Source organism: Condylura cristata, unplaced genomic scaffold (genome assembly GCF_000260355.1).
Source record: "Condylura cristata isolate star-nosed mole 26May11 unplaced genomic scaffold, ConCri1.0 scaffold00014, whole genome shotgun sequence".
NCBI classification, from domain to species: Eukaryota; Metazoa; Chordata; class Mammalia; order Eulipotyphla; family Talpidae; genus Condylura; species Condylura cristata.
This window is the reverse complement of record NW_004567115.1, coordinates 3,627,598-3,649,062: the sequence shown is the minus strand read 5'-3', so window position 1 is coordinate 3,649,062 and position 21,465 is coordinate 3,627,598. Positions and strand designations below refer to the sequence as shown.

General features: G+C 42.2%; 1 pseudogene; it reads left to right on the top strand.

Annotated features, from left to right (window-relative positions):
* The window catches only part of LOC101630959, a 31,260-nt pseudogene extending 13,454 nt beyond the window's left edge, over nucleotides 1-17,806 (top strand).
* The last annotated feature ends 3,659 nt before the right edge of the window (nucleotides 17,807-21,465 follow it).

Here is a 21,465-nt window from a genome sequence, read left to right as displayed (position 1 = left end):
CACAGGCTGAAGACATCACAACCCAAGTGTGACAGCTGGAGAGGATGCTGTGGGCTGTCCTGAATGAGAACCTTACTCTGTAGCAAGGGCTGGAAGAGGGAGGGTAAAGGCAGGGTGTGTGGGCCCTATAGGACCAAGGCCCCAGTGTGAGCACTGCCATGCAGCAGGTAGACAGAGAAAAGGGAGCCACTGCTCACACTGACTCACACCATGCTGAGCACCATCAGACTCCTTGATCTTGGAGGACCAGCATATATAAGTCTTTAGAAGGGCTACTTCGAAGGACAAAGAGAGAGATGCCTCCAGCATTCATCTCCCATGCTCTCTGTCCCAAGATCTGTATCTGGCGGCAGACTCCGTGACAAGGCCAGCAGGAAGAAAATAGAACTCTTCCCTATACTGGTTGAGGAACATCTCAGGAATCTGACCCAGCAGCCAGAGCACCTCAGGGAAGTGCAGGCTTCTCTGTGGTCTATCTATTTCAAGCTCAGCAGTGACATCCAGAAGCTTCAGATGACTCTGCGATGTCACCCAAAATCTGTCAGAGCTTTGTTCACTAACTGCAGAGAACAGTCTCCAGGGAAGCCCACTGTCCCAAAATCCAAAGTGATGATCCTGCTAAGTACAGGTGACCCATCTCTAAGGAACGTGGCAGAGACAAGGAGTGAGAGATGGAGAGGACCACCTTATTCTAATGAGCACTTTATGTCCTGTGGAGGAGAAGCCGAGTAGAGAGGGATGACCACCCTGTTCAAGGAAGAATGACGTAGCAGGTGAGCAACAGGAACGTCCATCTGAGACACAACCGGGCCATCTGGCTGTCCTTCCAGCCCATGTAGAGGGTGGCTTTTGCTGCTGCTGCCGCTGCTCCTTGCACAGACCTCAGTGGTCCAGAGAACCCTGGTGGACCACAAAGTCCATAAGTCCACCAAGGAAGGAGCAAGATACTACAGATGGGGGAAATGGAGGGATGTCTTGAAGTGCCCCCTCAACCTTACCAGCAGACAGACCTGAAGGCTCAAAATGTGGAAAACACCTTTGCTGATTGTCTCTCTGAAGATACGCCTGTGGCTTATCCTGCCAGTCTACTTCACATTGCATGCTATATACATGCTAAGGTAGATTAAATTTAACTAAATTCCTAATATGTAATTCTCAATTATTAATCGAATTAATTAAAATTAAAATGCGGCTGCCTCAGCAATGGGAGCTTCCTCCATGGTGGGAGCAGACAGCAGAAGTGGTGGTCTCTCCCCTTGGTGCATCACAATCAGTTGTGGCAGTTGCTCCTCATTGCCTAGCAACCACCCTATTATGAAACTGCCCTTTTTTTACAAACTTCCTGAGTGTGGAATGGACCAATCAGGTGTGAGCTATGAACTTCCTGGAGCTAAATGGTCTAATTAGCCACAGGACTGAAAATAACCTAATCAGACTTTGGGGTGTGGCACCCTGAAAGAAGATAAAAGCCAAGGTCTGCAGGAGGGGAGTTACTTTCTCTTCCAGCCTCTTGACTGTTCCAGCCTATAGACAGACTACACCCCAGCCTCCCAAGAAATAAGGGAAGAAGTCTTCTTTCTTGTACTTCAAAGAAAGAAAGAAGGACCAGAAACTAAAGGAAGACAGAAGTATAATTTCTCTGGAGACAAGCTCTGGTCCCACTGCTTAAAATGCTCCTCCCCCAGATGTTTCCATACTTGGTTCTTCCTCATTCAGTCCATGCTCAAATGCTGCCTCTACCAAGTAGCCTTCTCTGACCACCTGGGTGAAAGTGGTCCCTTCCTCAAAGCCCCACTCTGTCCCACTTTCTTCAGTGCTCTCTTGCTGGCCAATAAGGTTTCCTCTGCTATTTATTTAGGGGTTTAGTGTCTGTTCCTTCACCTCCACTGCACAGAGCCTATAGCTCCTAGAGGCTGGGGAGCAAGTTGGTTGGGGTGAGCTATGTCTTGCCAGCATGTAGGATGGAGCCCACCACAAGGCAGGTGGTGACTGGATGCCTGGACAATTAGATGCCTGGATTTGGAATATTTCTTGTCATCCTCACTTCCATCTTTAACTAGCTTCTAGCTGAGAAGCCAGGGGCACATTCACCCAAAGCTAGCTGGCTTTCCATATGTGGATTGTAACTCCAGACACCTGGTCTTTACCAATAGGAATTCAAGTTGAGCTCAGGAAGGTAGGAAGAGGCTTTCTGAGCAGGATCACCAATTTCGCTGGCTTTCACATTCATATCCTACCACCTCTCCAACTGGATCAAGCCTTCACTGTGTTTTCTGGGAGCTAATGTCAGTGACTGATGAAGTGAAATCTTACTGTATAACTTGGAGATTCAATAAGTCCCTCCTCAAAGATGAGATGTGTTCCTTTATTCTTGAGATCCAGTGCCTGCTTGTGTCAGTTCAGTGTTAGGAAGTGTATGTGTGAGTATATGTATCATACAGAACTTATGTGTGTGTCCACACATTTATGTGTGTGTAAGACCTGTGTGTATATCATACACATATGTGTGCCCACACACATCTTTATTTAGATGTCATGTAACAAATGTAAGTGTGTGGTGTCTATGCATGGAGAGCTCTCTGGATATATGGCCCAAGCCTTTCTCAGCCTTCCTCATGTCACTTTCCAAAGAAAGTTACTAGACAATATCTCACAAACCCTGCGCCCCAGGTAGTCACAGCCTTTGCGGCAGGACCTCTCAGGTTCTCTGTGGTAGACAGAGTGCAGTTTTCATCCCAGCCCTTACAGGTTTACAGCCCAAAGTTGGGTTTATTTGTTTGTTTCTTAATTGAGCCATCCTTTCAATTGCAGAGTAATCTATAGAGTGCAAAATTAGCCACTTGAAAGCCAGCAGTTGAGTAACATTTCATCCACTCAAAATGCTAGCAACCACCAGCTCTCCTAGTTCCAGAATATTCTCATCACTCTACAAGAAAACCCTAGACTCTAGAAGCGGCTGAATCTTCTTTATACTGGAGCATGGATCCCTGGCTCTTTTTTTTTTTTTTTTTTTTAATTTATGCAAACAAGAACTGGGCATGAGAGGACTCACCAGAAACAGAGTGGGGAGCAAAACAGGCAGATATACTGAAATACACTGCTGAGGGGAGCAGTGAGCAGGCCTGTAAAGGTCTTTCATGTCTCTTGGGCCACCTCCCTGGCTAGAAATAAACCAGGAATCGAACTCATGCTGCAGTGGCTAAGGGTAGCTTCATAGTGCTGCACTTTTTAAAAATATATATTAATTATAGCATCCTTCATTTTTGTACAATGTCTGATTTTCCAGTAAAATTCCAACTACCAATTCATCATGCACCATCGCCATAGTCCCTTGTGCTCTTCCCACCCCTGTCCTGGTCCTCTTCACTCCTTCTCCCCTACAGAATGTCTCTGATCTGTAGTTGTCCAGTGATTTTCATAGTGCTGCCACTTTAACCCATTGCACCACCAGGAAGGGTTCTTTTCTGCTATTTGTTGAATGAATTAAGAGAGGAATGGCTTGAAAAACTTGTAACAGACTTTGACTTTCAAGGCTACCTGTTGACCACAGGCAAAAGCCTAAGATGTAAATCCACCTTCAGGGGTAAACCAAGGAAGTCATCTCTCAAAACCTACAAAAACAAAGAACATTCTAAATGTGGGCTAACGACCCCACAGCTCAGCCAGACAGTGCATTTGTTCAATTGTGGAAACATAAGAAGAATGGAGTTATTTCCAAAACAGCTGGCAGGTGAAAACTACTGAAACAGAGCTACCTTTCATTCAATGTACTCATCATACTCAGCAATTAATATCCTGAAAGTAATTTTCCAGTATCTTTCATATCAGATATTGAAAATACTTTAGGATCAAACATTTGCCATCCTCCTGCCTCTGTGCAGGGAAACAGGGAACAATGTGTCCTGCTGGATAGTGTTTATATTGCTGATACTCTATGGGGTCAAGCTAGCTTCAGGAATAAGAGTTAGAACAACCACAAAGTTCCAAGTGGTTTCCTTAGAGAAAGGGGACTGGTTACAGGGCTGCCCAACTTATTTCTGCATTTTGTTGTTCCTTCTGTGGTGATCATTTTAACTAACAACAAGGAGCTTTTTTCATTGCAGACTATTTTCTAAAGAAACATATTCTTATAAGTAACTATCATGATAGGCAGTGTTGCATAAAAAATCTGGCCAGAGCTCTCCATGGTGACACAAAATGTAAAGCACTACATTAACAAGCTCTCAGAGGCCACTGAAGCATGAGTTCAATCCCCGGCCACATGGCTGACCTACATGCCGTGGCAGACCTCTCCTGACCCACCTGCTTCTCCGGAGAACCTCAGCAGTGTACTTTGTCATTTTGCCTGTTCTGCTCCCCACTCTGTCTCTGATGAATCCTCTCATCCACCACAAATCTGGCCTGTTCCCCAGTTCTGTAAGCATGAATAAGTAAATCTTAAAAAAAAAGAAAAAAAAGATCTGGCTAGATGTAGCTGTTGAGTGAAGACTGACAGCATCTACTATCTCCTGAATGATGATATGACACAGCTAAGGCTGGCTTCTCCCAGGTGGGATCCCTTGGCCAGAGCTGGAGAGAGCTCTGTGTGTTTTCACTGCAAATATATGCATATTGGAAATTATGTGAAAGTTGTAAAAATGACCTGATAAATATAGCTTTTGTTGGGGGGGGGAGAGAAATGGCATGAGTTCAAATACATATGCAGTGATTCTCTTTTGTTACAAACGTGTTAAAATGGATATCTGGTAAAATAAAACATGCAAATGATTACTTCACTGCAAGTGTGACGAAAGGTCACCCGTTAATGAACAAGAGGAAGGACGTGAAATTTGTTCAACTAATGAAGAAATTTCAAGTTTTCCAAAATACTAACTTCAGGAAGAATATCATAAAATTAAAGGAATATGGTACTTAATATACTTACTAAAGGACTTAAAGAAAAACAAAAATGGAACTCTAGATACATCCTGAAAAGTAGAATCAGGTGGCTCAGTGGGTTAACGTGCAGCACTGTGAAGCTGTCTATAGACCCTACATCACACATTCTATCCCTGGCCAGAGACGGACCACCAGGGCATGGAAGACCTCTCCAGACCTGCCCACTGCTCCCCTTAGCAGTGTGTTTCAGTAGATCCACCCGTTCTTCTCTCCACTCCGTCTCTGGTGAATCCTCTTACCCTCTTGCACCTCTGGCTTGTACCCCAGTTCTTGTGTGTGTGTGTGTGTGTGTGTGTGTGTGTGTAAGTAGGATCAGAAACCTAGGGGGTGGAATCCAGCCATTAAGATTAAGTAAAATCCCCATGTGAGTCTAGTTCACTGTTTGGATGGAAACCAGTGGTACAGAGCACTCCAGAGTCCTTCTGGTCTTGTCTTTCTATAATATTAAGAATAACTCCTTGTCTCCATTAAATTAACTCCAGGTCACTTGAAGATTATCCAATTCTTTTCTAAGCAAATTGTGAAAGATGGAAGAAATAACACATATGAGGAAAGTAGGGTATCTTATGCTGAAAAGAAATTTCTCACTGACTAGCCATGAGTACTAATGCAAGTGTGCATTAGTGGCACCCTGTGATTTGAGAAATTCATTTGACCAAGTAGAGTTTTAAACAGATGTCTTGTGATCCAGTTCTGCACTAATGATAGTGACTTCCCATAGAGATTAGGGGCAGATTGACAGGCAGTAAGATGATGTCTAGGTTTTTCAGTATCTTGGGGAGCTAGATATTAGGGTAGTTTAGTTGCAAGTAACAGAAAACACAAGAATCAGGACTTGAAAAATAAAGTCACAGATCAGCCCTCTAATCAGGGATCCGTAAGTGAGATAGTATAAAGTCTCCATGTGTGGCAAATTTGTTAATTCATTTGAGGGACAGGCACTCTAATCCCCTTCATCTACTCTCCTGTTCTCAGTTTGTGTTTTTAGGCTGCATTCCAGCTTGGTACCACGACGCCTGCAGATTTCTAAGAGCTGGAAGTTGCCTGACCCAGACATAAATATCAATAAGAACACCCCTGCCTTCTGTCCCTTGTAAGGATTGAGGGAAACTATCATATCAATTGACTGTCCTCAGGCCAAGGTGGTGATGGTGTTATCAGAACCTACTTCTAAACCAGACAATGGTTTAGCAAAAAGTAAATGGGACCCATTGGGAGGACTCACATACGAAGGGTATGTTGTTACCCATGTTAACACACTTTTGAAATGAATTTATAAATATATTAACTTTTATTCCAACATGTTCTCATTTGAGAATTAGCTCTCATTTTGATCTGATTTATTTTATTATTATTTTTTAAAAGATTTATTTTAGGGGATCTGGCAAGATGGCCACAGAGTGAAGGTACCAAAGTCACTATGAAATCACTACATCCAAACCCATAAAGGAATATAACACTAAAAATGGACTGTAGACTTACATACTATTAGTTTCAACCTAAATGAGAGCACTCTGGACTCACTACAAAGAAGATAACTGAGGGAGACTCAGCGATTGGGGTCTAGAGAAGATAACTGAGGGAGACTTAGCTCCAATAGGGGAGCTCCCATATGGGAGCACCCAGGAACGAGGAAGTGCTGCAGACGGGAGTCTTGCTGCTCTTTAGCCCATTAAAGCGCTGGAAATAGAGACAACTCAGCTTAGGGAGTGGAACCCAAGCTACTGGTAAAGACTGCAGCTGTGATACAGAACACCCAGGTGCTAGGAAGTGCCTCAGATGGGAGGCTTGCTGCTCTTTGGCCCCACTAAAGCCCTGGAGATAAAGAGAGACAACTCAGCTCAATGAGTAGAACCCAAGCTGCGGGGAAAGACTGCTCAGAGTGGGCACACAGGGCTTGGAAGGTGGGTAGGAGGAACTGGTTTCTTGGGAAGCTTCAAGGTTTGCAACCCTTCTAATTCTCTCTGCACCCCTGCCCCCACAGCAGATGACGGGCCTTGTCACCATTTTTAAGGTGTGGCCCAGCAGCAAGGCTCACAAAGCTCAGGAGATATAAGGGGAAGAAGAAGAAGAAAAAAAATGAGAAACCACAGGCCCAAACCTGGCAAACTGCAACAATTTTAACACTCCCCTTACCCTCCATAGGCACATCCTGACATAGAGAAGCCCTAGTAGACCAGTAGACTTGCTATGGGTCTACATGCTCGCAGCTTCTACCCACAAAACTTGTGATAAAGCCCTAGAGTTAAAGAGAGACAACTCAGCTCTGTGAGTGGACCATAAGTTGTGGGGAAATAACTGCTTGGAGTGGCAAATAGAGCCTGGGAGTTGGGGAGCAGGAACTGATGACTCAGGCAGCTGGGAGGTTTGCAGCCTTTCTATTGCTCCCTGCACCTACACCCACACAGCAGATGATTGGGGCTTGGTTTTTGTTGTTATTGTTGTTGTTTGTTTGTTTGTTGTTTTTTGTTGGTGTCATTTTTAAGATGTGGCCAGCAAGGATCACAGAGCCCAGGAGGTTAAACGAAAACAAAAAACGAAAAACAAAAACGGTTAGACAGGATTCAACCACAGGTCCAACCCTGGGAAACTGCAACAATTTTAACACTCCCCAAACCTCCGTGGGCACATCCTAGCATAGAGAGCCCCTAGGAAGTGCTTCAGTCTGGGAGAATTGCTACAGGTCTACCTGTTCACTGAATCAACCCACAAAAACTGCCAGAAAGCCCTGTAATTAAATAGAGACAACTCAGCTGTGTGAGTGGACCCCAAGTCAGGGGAAACACTGCTCAGGGAGAGACTGCTTGGAGTGGGCACTAAGAGCCCTGCAGGCACTGAGGGAGGATTGGCAGCCTGCACAGCTGGGAGGCATGCAGCCCTTCTTGCACTCCCTACATCCCTGCATCTCCTACCCCCATAGGAGAGGCCTGAAGACTTCTGAGCCATTAAGACACTGCCTTGCAAGGCTCACACTACCCAGAATGTAAATAAAATCAGTGACTGGCTCAGACACAGGGCCAACTGCAGGGAGAGCTACAACACTTCTAACACACCACACCCCCACAGGCACATCCAAGCATAGAGGGAACCCAAGACATCAGAAGGCTATAAAGATCAACAGGAACCTTCCAGAGACAAGGACACAATGTGTTACCAGAAGAAGCTGAACACCACAAGAGATCCCTGACAGTCACTGGCTGAGATGACAGAAACAATTCCACACAGTGGGGGATGGAAAAACAGGAGATATTGAAACAAAGCATGGCTCAGAATACCCTCTATAACAGAAGTGTCTGGAAGTCCCTCTGCCATCCCAGAAAGAACATCCAGAAAGAATGCAGGTCAAAAGTAGCAACGCCATGTCTCAACCAATAGAAATTATTAGAAAATACACAATACACGATAGGGGAAGGAAGACAAGTGAACAACCAAGCAAGTCCACAGGGGAAAAATTCACAACAAAAAGATCAGCCACCAGAAATCACCTAAGAAACAGAAGAACTGCTCAGCCTACCAGATAGAGAATTCAGAATCATCATGATAAACAAACAAAAAGAAGATGAGAAGGAAAAAAAAAAAATATGAGGCAAGCCATCAAGGAACTGAAGAATGAAAATGAGGAAATAAATGAAAGAAGTGAAAAATAATTTTAAAAAAAAGGATATGAGACAAGCTATCAACAAATTGAAGAAAAAAAATGAGATTTTAAAAAAGGAAATAGAAGAAATGCAGATAAAAGGCCACTAGAGGAGATAAAGAATGCTGGAAAAGTAATGAAAACAGAATAGATGAAATGGAATACAAACAAGCACCCTTGAAGACTCAGAAATTAAGAGAATTAAAAAAGAATATGAAAGAGTAGTAAAAAGGAAAAGGAATGAAGAAACACTTCAAGAGATATCTGAACCACTAGGAAAGGAAATATCAGAGTTATAGGTATCCCAAAAGGTAAAGAGAAAGGCCAAGTAATAGAGAAAATATTCACAGAAATATTAGAAGAGAACTTTCCAAGTGTGAAGAAGGAGATGGAAATAGACATCCAAGAAGCAAGAAGAACACCAAACTATCATGACAATAGGAGAAATACAACAAGACACATCAATGTATAACTACAAAGAATACAAGACAATGATAAGATAATGAGAATGACAAGAGGGAAGAAACAAATAATATATAAAGGGAAACCGATAAGGCTGATATCAGATTTTTCTGAAGTGACACTACAGGCAAGAAGAGAGTGGAAGGACAAACTCAACACATTCCAAAGCATAAATGCCAACCAAGAACACTAACCTGAAAAGCTTTCCTTCCTCTATGCAGAAAGAATAAGGACATTTTCAGACAAATAGAAACTCCACAATTTTTTTCATGATTAAACCCCTATTCCAAAAAATACTATAAGAAGCTCTCAAACCAACTTCCAACAGAGGAATGAACAAAAACAGTTCAAAACAAGGAATAAAAATACAAAAGGACTAAAAAAGAAAAAAATGGCAAATACAGATGTCAGTATATCAATATTATCTCTAAATGTAAATGGCTTAAACTCATCAATAAAAAGACAGAGTTGCAGGATGGATTAAGAAAACAGAACCCAACATTCTGCTGTCCACAGGAAACACACCTAACAACAAAAGATAAAAACAGATTGAAAATAAATGGATGGAAAACAACCCTACAAGCAAATGGACCAAAAAAGAAGACAGGAGCAGCTATATTGATATCAGATAAAATAGACTTCAAACTAAAAAAGGTTAAAAGAGACACAGAAGACCACTATATTATGATTAAGGGGACAATACAACAAGAGACATAACAATCATCGACATATATGTACCAAATGAAGGAGCACCAAAATATATCAGGAAACTACCTACTGTCATCTATGAAAATGTATATCAGAGAATATATACATAGTAGAAGACTTCAAAACACCACTCTAAACAATGGACAGATCAATAAGACTAAAAATAAGCAAAGACACTAGAGTCTGAACAAGGACTTGGACAACATGGGTCTAACAGATATCTATGGACTACTGCACCCCCCAAAATCTCAGTGCACATTTTTCTCAAATCCACAGGGATCATTCTCTAGGATAGAACACATACTGGGCCTCAAGATAAATAACAATAGATACACTGATATTGAAATTATACCAAATACTTTTTTCTGACCATGAAGGAATCAAACTAGAAATAAACCATAAGAAGAAGGCAAGAAGCCCATTTACCATGTGGAGACTGAAACCCACACTACTGGAGGACCATTGGATCAGTGAGGAGATCAAAGAAGAAATTAAAAATACCTTGAGAAGAACAATGATGATGACACAAGTCTCCAAAATTATGGGACACATTAAAAGCAGCTACAAAAGGAAAATATATAGCATACAGGCTCACATAAAGAAACAAGAAATAACTCACAGAAACAACCTGAAGTTCCACCTTAAAGAACTGGACAAAGAACAACACATTAACTCAAAAGCCAGTAGAAGACAGAAAATAATAAAAATCAAATCAGAAATAAATGAAGTGGATGTTAGAAAAATAGTCCAAAAAAATCAATGAAACCAAAGTTGATTCTTTTAAAAAATAAACAAGATAGTCCACTAGCCAGGCTCACAAAGAAAAAAAAAGGAAAAAAAAAACCCACAAATAAACAGAATCATAAACGAAAGAGGAGAAATCACAACAGATCCAGCAGAAATCAAAAGAATAATCAGAGAATGCTATGAGCAACTATATGCGAACACGTTGGATAATTTAGCAGAAATGGACAAATTCCTAGAACTCTACAACTACCCAAAACTAGATAAAGAAGAAATAGAACAAGCCAATTAAAAGCAAGGAAATTGAAAAAGCAATCAAAACCCTGACCAAAACTAAAAGCCCAGGACCAGATTGATTTACAAATGAATTTTACTGAACGTTTAGAAAATAACTAATGCCTATTCTACAGAGATTCATCCAAAATATTTGAAAAGAAGAAAAACTACCACACACTTTCTACTAAACCAACATCACACTAATATCAAAACCCAACCAAAAAAGAAAAGAATACTTCATACCAATCTCCCAAATGGACACTAATGCAAAAAATCCTCAACAAAATCTTAGCCAACAGAATCCAACAATGCATTAAAAGAATAATAGATCATGACCAAGTGTGCATTATCCAAGGAGTACAAGGATGGTTCCAACATCAGAAAAGCAATTACTGTAATCTATCACATCAACCGACAGAAAAATAAAAACCACATAACCATATCAATAGATGTGGAAAAGGCATTGGATAAAGTTTAACACCCATTTATGTTTCAAGCTCTCATAATAAAAGGAACATACCTCAATATGATAAAAGCTATATATGACATAACCACAACTAATATTATCCTCAACGGAGAAAAGCTGAAAACTTTTTCTTTGAGATCAGGAACAAGGCAAGGGTGTCCACTATCACCACTGCTCTTCAACATAATACTGGAAGTTCTAGCCAGAGCAATAAAACAGGAAAAAGACATACAAGGAATCCATATAGGGAAAGAAGAAGTAAAACTGTCCTTATTTGCAGATGATATTTTAATTTACATGGAAAACCTAAAATACTCCACAGAGAAACTAAACAAAATCATCAACTAGTTTAGCAATGCAGCAGAATATAAAAAGAACACACAAAATTCAGAGGCCTTTCTATATACAAACAACCAATCAGAAGAAGCAGAAATAAAATAAAATAAGCCCTTTCAATTAAAACAAAAAGAATCAAATACCTGAGAGTCAACCTAGCACAAGAGGTAAAAGACTCATACGAAGAAAATTACAAAACACTGTTAGAAAAATACAAGAAGACACCATGAAATGGAAAGAAATCCCTTGTTCAAGGATAGGGAGAATTAACATCATCAAAATGGCATCATATCAAAAGCAACATACAGATTTAATGTCATCTCAATAAAAGTCTCAATGACATTCTTCAAAGAAATAGAAAAAAAATATCGATGGGATACATATGGAACAACAAAAGACCTACAGATAGCCAAAACTCTCATGACTAAGAAGAATGAGAATGGAGGCATTGCAATCCCAAACTTCAAGCTATACTACAAAACCATATTAGTCAAAACTGCATGGCACCGGAACAAGAACAGACATACAGACCAGTGGATTCAGATAGAAAAACCAAATATAAACCCACAGGTTTATGGACAGCTAATCTTTGACAAAGGAGCAAATAAGATACAATGAAACAAAGAAAGTTTGTCAGCAATTGGTGCTGGGAAAAATGGGAAGCTCCATACAAAAAAATGAAACTAGATCACTACCTCGCATCATACACAAAAATAAACTCAAAGTGGATTAAAGACCTAGACATAAGAATGGAAACTATAAAATATCTGGAAGCAAAGACGGGCCAAACACTACAGGACATACATTTCAGCGACATCTTTAAAGATAGAGCACCCAATAAAAAGATAGTAAAGGCAAGGATAACCAGATGGGACTACATCAAGTTAAAGAGCTACTATACATCAAAAGAGACATTACATAAAATAAACAGACAGCCCACTGATTGGGTAAAAAATTTCTCACACAAAACTAGCAAAAAAGGATTGATCACAAAGATATACATAGAACTGGTAAAACTCCACAAAAATAAATGATCCCATCAAAAAATGGGCAGAGGATCTAAAAAGACGCTTCTCCAAAGAGGAAATGCAGATGGCCAACAAGCATATGAAAAAATGTTCAGTATCACTTGTAATAAGGGAGATGCAATTTAAAACCACAACGAGATACCAGCTCACACCAGTGAGAATGGCAAATCTTAAAACAACTAGCAACAACAAATGTTATTGGAGACAAAGAAACTATCCTGCACTGCTGGTGGGAATGTAAACTAGTACAACCACTATGGAAAACTGCTTAACATGGAGCTTCCCTACGACCCAGCAATCACACTCCTAGGTAACATTGATTCAAAAAGATATCTGCACCCCCAAGTTTATTGCTACTTTATTTACAATTGGAAAGACATGCCCAAAAGTGGATGACTGGATTAAAAAGATGTGGTACTTATACACAATGGAATATTACTCAGCAAGCAAAATAAATAAATAAATAAATAAACACATGCCTTTTGCAGCAACATGGATGCAGCTGGAAAAGATTGTGCTTAGTGAAATAAGTCAGAAAGAAAAGGAAAAATACAGGATGGTGTCATTCATAGCAGGAGGTGAACTGACCAGGCGAGAAAATAATAATGAACAGCTCTATACCAGAGACATTTTATGGGGGTGGAGTGAGGGATGGGACCAAAAACAGTGGGGGGAGGGAATGTACTTAACTATGGTGATGGTGTTACAGGGTAGCCCAGACTGGACTGGGCTGCCTGTCTGTGGGGCCTCATCCGTGTGCTCACAACTACAGGTAACACAAAAGGGTCAATAACGGGTTTATTTACAAAAGGTGAAAGGAATAGGAAACAACACAGGGAAAGAGAGTAGGATACAAAGTAAGTGGAATACCTTATGACTAGGCTGACTGAACACACTGAGTCATGCGGTCCATGCGGTCCGGAGAGCTGCTTCCCAAGCGAGCCAGCAAGAGACGGAGAGCCAGAGTGCGAGATCCAAAGAGAGAAAGCCAGATGCAACTGTGCCCTATTTATCCCCCCAAAATGTCCTTGGTTATGGGAAACCCAAGGAGATTACAACTGAGATGGGAAATGCACAAAATGATGTAAAAATAAATTATTATTTACTTAAAAAATTGTTATGCATGCATACATGCAAGAACTGAGTTAAATGCCAGAAGAGCATGGGGTAAGAGAACTCACCAGAGAAAGAGTGGAGAGCAGAACAGGCAGATCTACCAAAACACACTGCTGAGAGGAGCAATGGGAGGGTCAGGAGAGGTCTGCCGTGCCATGTGGGTCACCTCCTTGGCCAGGGATTTAACTTGTGCTGCAGATAGCTTTATACTGCAACTTTTATCCCCTTGTGCCACAAAGGAGGCTCCTGATATGCAATTTAAGCTTCAAATTCAAAATTCCCCATGCTCCACAATCACATTATTTTTTAACATGTAGTCCTTACAATACCATATTATAAAACTCAGTAAAGATATAGATATTAGTATATGTAGAGAATGCCTTTCAAATAACTTGGGAAACAGATGACTAGTGTAGTACATGTTATCAGGGTTATTTAATTGCTCTGTAAGGAAATGTGTAGTCAGATCTACTGGACATCATAGGTAAAGATCAGTGGAAACTAATGTAAAATCTAAATGTGAACAATAAAGTCATAGAATCACTGCAGAAAATATCAGGTACAGGAAAATAATTTTGGAGTAGGGAATGTTTCTTTATTTACCAAGCTCCATCACTCAAATACTATAATTATTTCTGGGCAAAAACTACCAGAAGTAAAAAGACCAGAAACCTGCAGGAATTGGGAGTTGATAGGGAAATCATGTATGTAACAAAATACTATATTTCCTCATCTACAAAGAGTGCCTTCAAGTCAATCACTCCAAGTGTGAAAGAAAACTGACAAAAACAGATGATATATTCCCCAAGAAAGGAAAGGTAGGCTTTCACACCTAAGAATCAGGTATCTTTTTCATGATACAAAGTACGTAAAATCAACTCTAGAAAGTGCTGGGTTCTCATCCATGAATAGGACATGAAGGGCAGCATGTGGGCAAGAGTGGGGTGAGACAGCCCTCTTCAAGTTGACCTATCAACTCTTCAGCCAGCTCTGCCTTGAGGTCCTGCTAGTGTTGACTTATGTTCATGAAGATAACTCAGAATGCTTTGTAATGGCAAAAGATAGAAACAATCTGAATGGTCATCCACAGGGAACTGAGGACAGAGAAAGAGATGACAAATGATGTTTCTCTATATTTGAGTGAGGTGACTGATAAGAAATGGGCTTCAATATTTGTATCAATGTGCAGAGATTGTGATATATATTATCATTTGCACATTAAAGACAAGGAACACACAAACACATTTTTTATTATAATAGTTTATTTTACATCTTTTTGTGACTTTTCCATCTTAGTTGCAATCCCTGTGGACTTCTTATCACTAGTTCACCAGTGTACCATCAACATTTATAGTCCTTTGCACTACACCCCTACTTAACACAGTAAAATGTGTCTGGAATATACTTGTTCATTTCTCCACCCCACCCTACCCGCAGTCCTTTATGCTCCTGCTATTAGTGAAATCAGCCAGTATTTTATTTTTCCTTCTGGCTTATTTCACTAACCATGATTCCTTGCAGCTTCATGTTGCTGCAAAAGTCATGGGTTTAACTTTTTTGATTGCTGAGTAATATTCCATTCACACACACATATTTTCTATGTGGAAAAACAATGTCTGGGAGAGGAGAAAACAGGTTGGTATACTTTGCAATTTGAGAGACTTTAGTGGACATGAAGAATTCAATTACCTCTACATAGTGCAGTATAACTGAATCTTGTGAATTTTTCACTCATTGAACACAGCTAATTTTACAACCCCCCAGCTCATTCTGCCTTTGCATATACAGTCATGTAGGTAATGTGCCATTGTTAGAGAGCAGACAGCGACACACTAAACCCAAAACCTGCCTACTGTAAATTAATGTGCCCATGACATAAGCACAAAACCTAAGCAGAGTGGGTAAGACTGTCAACATGGGCTTTGATACAATTAATATGCAACAAAGAAGGAGAATATTTCACAGTGAAACAATCAAAGGTACATACCATTCATAGGTAAATGCTAGGCAATTGGCTTTGGCCTAAATAGAGCCACTGAGTTCTGAAAGCTAGCTAGAGTCTAAGGCACCTGTGGTGGGGAACCACAGGAAAGGGTCAGAAGGTGCCAGGCAAGATTACAAGGAAAATATCATCAACTGTTGTCCACAGAAAGGTGCCATTGAGTGTCTCACTGTGGGTCTCTGACCACCTCTCTTCCAAAAGTTTACTCCATGTCTGACCCCAGTCCATGGCATAACTTCAAGGCCAAGAAGTGATAAGCTTTCTTCACACTTCTCACTGCTCCGCCTGCCTACTCCAAGTCTTCCCTCCCGAGTCCTACTAAGCTTCCCCTCCATGGTCATGTTCACCCTACTTATGTGGAGAGGCAACCAGGAGTCTCCCCTTCTTTGGAGAACATGTCACACCATCACATGCTCTTGTAATGGCATCTGCTGGGGAATACCACATGTGCCAGCTTGCACATGTGACTTTGTCACCAAAGGAGGATTGGCATGAAGAGATGGCTCACAGGGTCTTCACTACATTCTCCCTCTTTTCACTAACCAAATCACAAGCCACAGCTGAAGTATGAGAGAGAGTATATTTAGAAATATATTTGCTGCTCACAGCAAATCCTCTTCACAAACTGCCACTGTATAAGGGATACAAACTGTATCAGTTTAGCAGTCAGAAAGCAATGGTTTCTAGAAGCTCACCCCAGCCTTCCACTTATCCTCTTCAGATTATGGATTGTTCACTCTCCCTGCTACCAGCTTGTTTTGGAGACCCAGGACTCCTCAGGATTTCCATCAGTCAGGGGTGTCTCCCCAGTAGACTGGCTGCTCAGACTTACTTCTAGGGCCCTAAGGAGCCTATGAATGGCTGCAACCTGACTTCCCACCTCTCATGACTTCTAGGAAGGTGCTATAGGGGCAACAAACTGTTCTGTAGGGGAAGATCACACCAGTCTGGGGTTTCTGCACGATATCCTGGTCAATATCGCACTAGTGGGTCTCATTCTTAACAGGAATATGCTGCTAAGAGAAACTAGCTGGAGAAGGTCTGACAGTGGTGCAAGCCAGTGCGAGAGTCCAGGACCAGAAGGGCAAAAGCACACCTGTTCAAGAACACCTGGAGTTGCCCATGGCAGAAGCCAGGCCTCCTAGTTTGCAACTACATTGCTTAGTCATGCTGAATAAAGTCCCAGTTAATTCATCACCCATGGAAATCTTCCTTTATGAAGCCCAAAGTTGCCAGATGTCTATACTTCCTTTCCCAGGTGCTTCTGGGGGTAAATGCGGATCCTTATAGAAGCAGGCTAATTCCAGCCACCCGAAGCAACTGCTGCCTGAGAAGGACTGAAAACATTAGTCACATTGTTACAGCTGGAGAATATTCTCCAAGTTGTCCTGCATGAGAACTAAGCTCTGCAGCAAGGGCTGGACGTGTTGTCCCAGGACAGAAAAAAACACGCGGAGGCACAGTGTGGGATCCCTGCAGGGGCAGGGCCCAGTGGGAACACAGTCATGCCTGTACCCATGCAGCAGGTGCTCAGGCAAAGAGGGAGTTACCTGCTGGTCAGGCAGGCCCACACCATCCTGACAGCTTCAGGCTGCCTCATCTCTTGGATCGCATCTCAGCAGGCTCATCTGGCTCCTTGCAAGCACAAGCTCCTTGCAAATTAGCTACAGATGCTCATTTCCCAGGCTCTCATCCAGGTCTGGACCTGGACGTCTAAAACACTTCCCTGCACTGGCTGAAGAACATCTCAGGAAGCTGATCCAGCAGTTAGAGCACCTCAGGGCTGGGCAAGCCTCTCTGCAGTCTGACAACCGCCAATCTCAGCAGTGACATCCGCAAGCTTCAGATGACCTCCCAATGCTTTCCAGGCTTTTTCTACCAGCTGCCGAGAACATCAGTGCCCAGGGAACCCCCGACCAGTCATCCATACTGAGTGTCTTGCCCTACACGCAGAACTCTGCAGGAAGATGGCAGGAGAAATGAACGAGTTGGAGAGGATCAGCCTTTTTGATGGGAACATGGATGCATCCCATGAAGGAGAAGCTGAGTGGAGTGCTGGCTGCCCTGTGACAACAGAAGGGACCAGCAACTGAGGAAGGAGAATGGCCACCTGAGACACATCTTGGTCCATGTCCAAGTGTCCTTCCAGAGTGTCCAGACGGTGGCTTTTGCTCCTCACACAGCCCTCATTTGTCCAGAGAGCCCTAGTGGGCCACCACGTTCCTTTTCCCCAAAAGAAGGAGCCAGATTCAGCAGATATGGGAGTCTTGAAGATTCACTTTCTTTCCAGCAAACAAACCTGAAACCTCACAATGTGGACAAACACCACTACTGGGTTGTCTCTCTGAAGATATGCCGGTGGCTTATGCCGCCGCCTACCTCACATTGCAGGTTTATAGCATTTTCATGCTAGGTGAAGTATTATTGAATTTCATTAAATTCCTAATATGTAATTCTCGATTATTAATTAAATTAAATTAAAGCGGAGCTGTCTCAGCAGTGGGAGCTGCCTCTGGTGGTCTCTTCCCCCTCCTGCTCTCCACTTAAATTCAGTTGTGGCAGTTGCTCCTCAGTGCCTAGCAACCACCCTATTATGAAACTGCCCTTTTTTGCAAACTTCCTGGATATGGAATGGACCAATCAGGTGTGAGCTATGAGCTGCCTGCAGCTAAATGGTCCAATCATCCACAGAACTGAAAAATGGTCCAATCAGACTCATGAGTGTGGCATCTTGAAAGAATATATAATAGGGGCAGAGGGGAAGCTACTCTCTGTTTCAGTCTTTAGACGGACTGTCCCAATCACCCAGGAATGGAAAGGCCCCTTCCTTGTCCTCCAAGGAAAGAGGAAAACAGAACCAAAAGCTTAAAAAAAAAAAAAAGACAAAAATAGGTAAACATTAGCTGACCTACAAAGACAAGAAAGAAGCCAAAGACCTCTATCAGAGATCTGTGCCTTGGAAGAGCCTCACTGTATGTGAGCCTGGTACTCAATGAGCTATTAACACTTAGTATCACTGATACCCCACCAGGCAAACAGTAGTGGCTTTCACTACTGGCCAGTCCTGTTCAGCTCTCCTGATGACATGTTAATTGTACTCTGCTTCTAATGCTGGTGGACAATTATTGGGTAAGATAGTCACTTGTGTCTATAATAACTTTTTAGTTTCTCCTGTTTACAAATGAAACCCCACAATTGGTGTTCCTAGAGCTAAATGATTCTTCAATTGTTGCTTCAGTGAGAACCCTTAGGAAGTGATCAGTCTTTTTTTTAATGGTTACAATCCTTTGATCTACTATAGCCCACAAACTGTTACAGTGTAGCCCAGAGTGAACTGGGCCGCCTGTCTGTGGGGCTTCACCCACACTGCTCACAATTCTGTTATACTGCAAGTACACACAAAATGGCCAATAAGGGGTTTATTTACAAAAGGGGAAAGGAATAGGAAACAACCCAGGGAAAGAGAGCGGGCTACAAAATAACTGCCATACCTTACTGCTAGGCTGAATGAATACACAGAGTCCCAGGTCAGGAGAGCTGTTGTCCAAGCCAGAGCGCAAGATGCAATCACGCCCTATTTAATCCCTCAAATGTCTCAGAATCCATTCCTGCTAGCTCCGCCCTTGGGTCCTCGCAGTTCTCTACCTGGTACTGCTGGGAGTTGTATTTTTCAATCACTGGAGTAGGGTGTAGGGTACAGAAAGCTGTAGTAGAGGGTGGAGTCCATAAGACTCTGCAGAGTTCATTTAGGACAACCTTCCCCTTAATAAGACCACTTTTATATGGGTACTGTATAGCTAAGGCCCTTGTAGGAGGGGCTTTATGGTGAGTCTCTTGTCTTAGTGGGGTAAACTTTCTGGCTTATAATTGTATCCATTCTCCTGCCTCTACTCCCCTGTTTCCATTGTGGGTTACTTCCCTCTCATTGGATACTATGTAATTAAATAGTAGATTAGATTTTCATTTAAATAAACTCTTATTTCAATCTTCACATCTTCACTAAGCTTTACTTAGCTACACACTGACTTTTTTTTTTTATATGTATGTGTGTGGTATGAAACTTGTCGAAATATTTCCTCTTGAATCACAAACATTTCATTGATTCAGGTAGAAATGAAAACACAACAACAATAAGAAAACCGAATTCTGGCCCTCCCTGGTGGCACAGCAGGTTGGAGCACAACACTGCAAAGCTGGCCATGGCCACATCAGTGTGAATTTGATCCCAGGTCCAGGAGGTGATCCACATGGTACAGCAGACCTCCCCTGTCTCACCTACTGCTCCCCTCAGCAGTATACTTCATGGGATCTGCCTGTTCTGCTCCCCACTCTGTCTCTGGTAAGTTCTCGCATCACTTCTGCACCTCTGGCCTGTACCCCAGTTCTGTAAGCACAAATAAATAAATCTTAAAAAAAAAAATCATTGCAGTACCTTCCCTTTCCATTTTCTGTGCCCCAAAGGGTGTGTGTGCTTTGGGGGTTGTGGGGGTTGTTGGACCTGGTTTTGTCACTTGGATGACATTTTGGAGTTCTAGCCTTGATTCTTCCTCCTTTCTCTGGACACAAGCCATGACTATTCTCACTCCTTAAAAATCTCTTCCCAAAGATGTTCCTATGTCTGGTTCTGTTACAGGGCACCCCAGTGTGAATTGGATTGCCTGTCTGTGGGTCTTCACCCGTGTGCTTACGATTCAACCGTATTATGGACACACTCAAAAGGTTAAATAATGGATTTATTCATAAGGAGAAAGGTAAAGGAATAACCTGGGGAAAGAGGGAGAGAAACACAGTTTAACTAGGATGTCTTACCAGTTCTGCTGACTTGGACTCCACCGGCACGCTGAAAACCGATCGAGCACCAAAATGATCAACTGCGAACCACCAGGCCAAGAGCCCCCCAGAGCCCACATGTCCGGTTTTATCCCAACCTGGCTGCTCAGCTCCGCCCTCACGTCCCTGTGTGCTTCTTCTTGGTACTGATGGGATTTGGAGTTCCAGCATCTGGAGTAGGGGCAGAGTCCATGAAACCTGTATCTGTTACAGTTCTTCATTATTCAGTCCCTGCTCAAAGGCCACCTCGGACACAAAGAATTCCTGAACACTATAGTGTTGTGATTCTGTTCCTCCAGTCTGACTTTTCCAGATTCTTTGGTGGCCTTCTTGCTGGCTAATATTGTTTCCTTTGCTATTTAGGTATCATGTGTTCCTTCATTGCACAGAGCCTGTGGTTCCTAAATGTTGGAAGCAGCTGGGCCACTTCCACAGGGTGAGCACAGCTTGCAGGACAGATCCCACCATGAGGAAGGACATATGCAGGTGGTGACTGATGACTGGACACTTTGATGCCTGGGTTTTGGAAGTTTCTTGTCTTCCTCACTTCTTCCAGCTTCTAGCTGAGAAACCGAGGGCACATTCACCTAAGTCCAGGTTGCTCTCAGTGCCAGAACCATAACACAAGAAACCTGGTCTTTACTAACTAAAATTCAAGTTAAATCAGGAGATTAAAAAAAAAAGAGCTGATGAGCTCTCCTCACTGATCTGGTTTTTCACATTCCTCCCAAATAGAAACAAGATTTCCCTCTCTTCTCTCAGCGCTAACCTCATTGATTGAATAGGGTGGGAACAGCATCAAACTTCGGTCCTCCGTAAGTCACTCCTCAAAATTGAGTATTTGCCTTTATCTTTCCAGTAAAGTGTAAAAATGACCAGCGATTTCCTGATTATATCAGATCAGTATGCATGTTGTGTATCA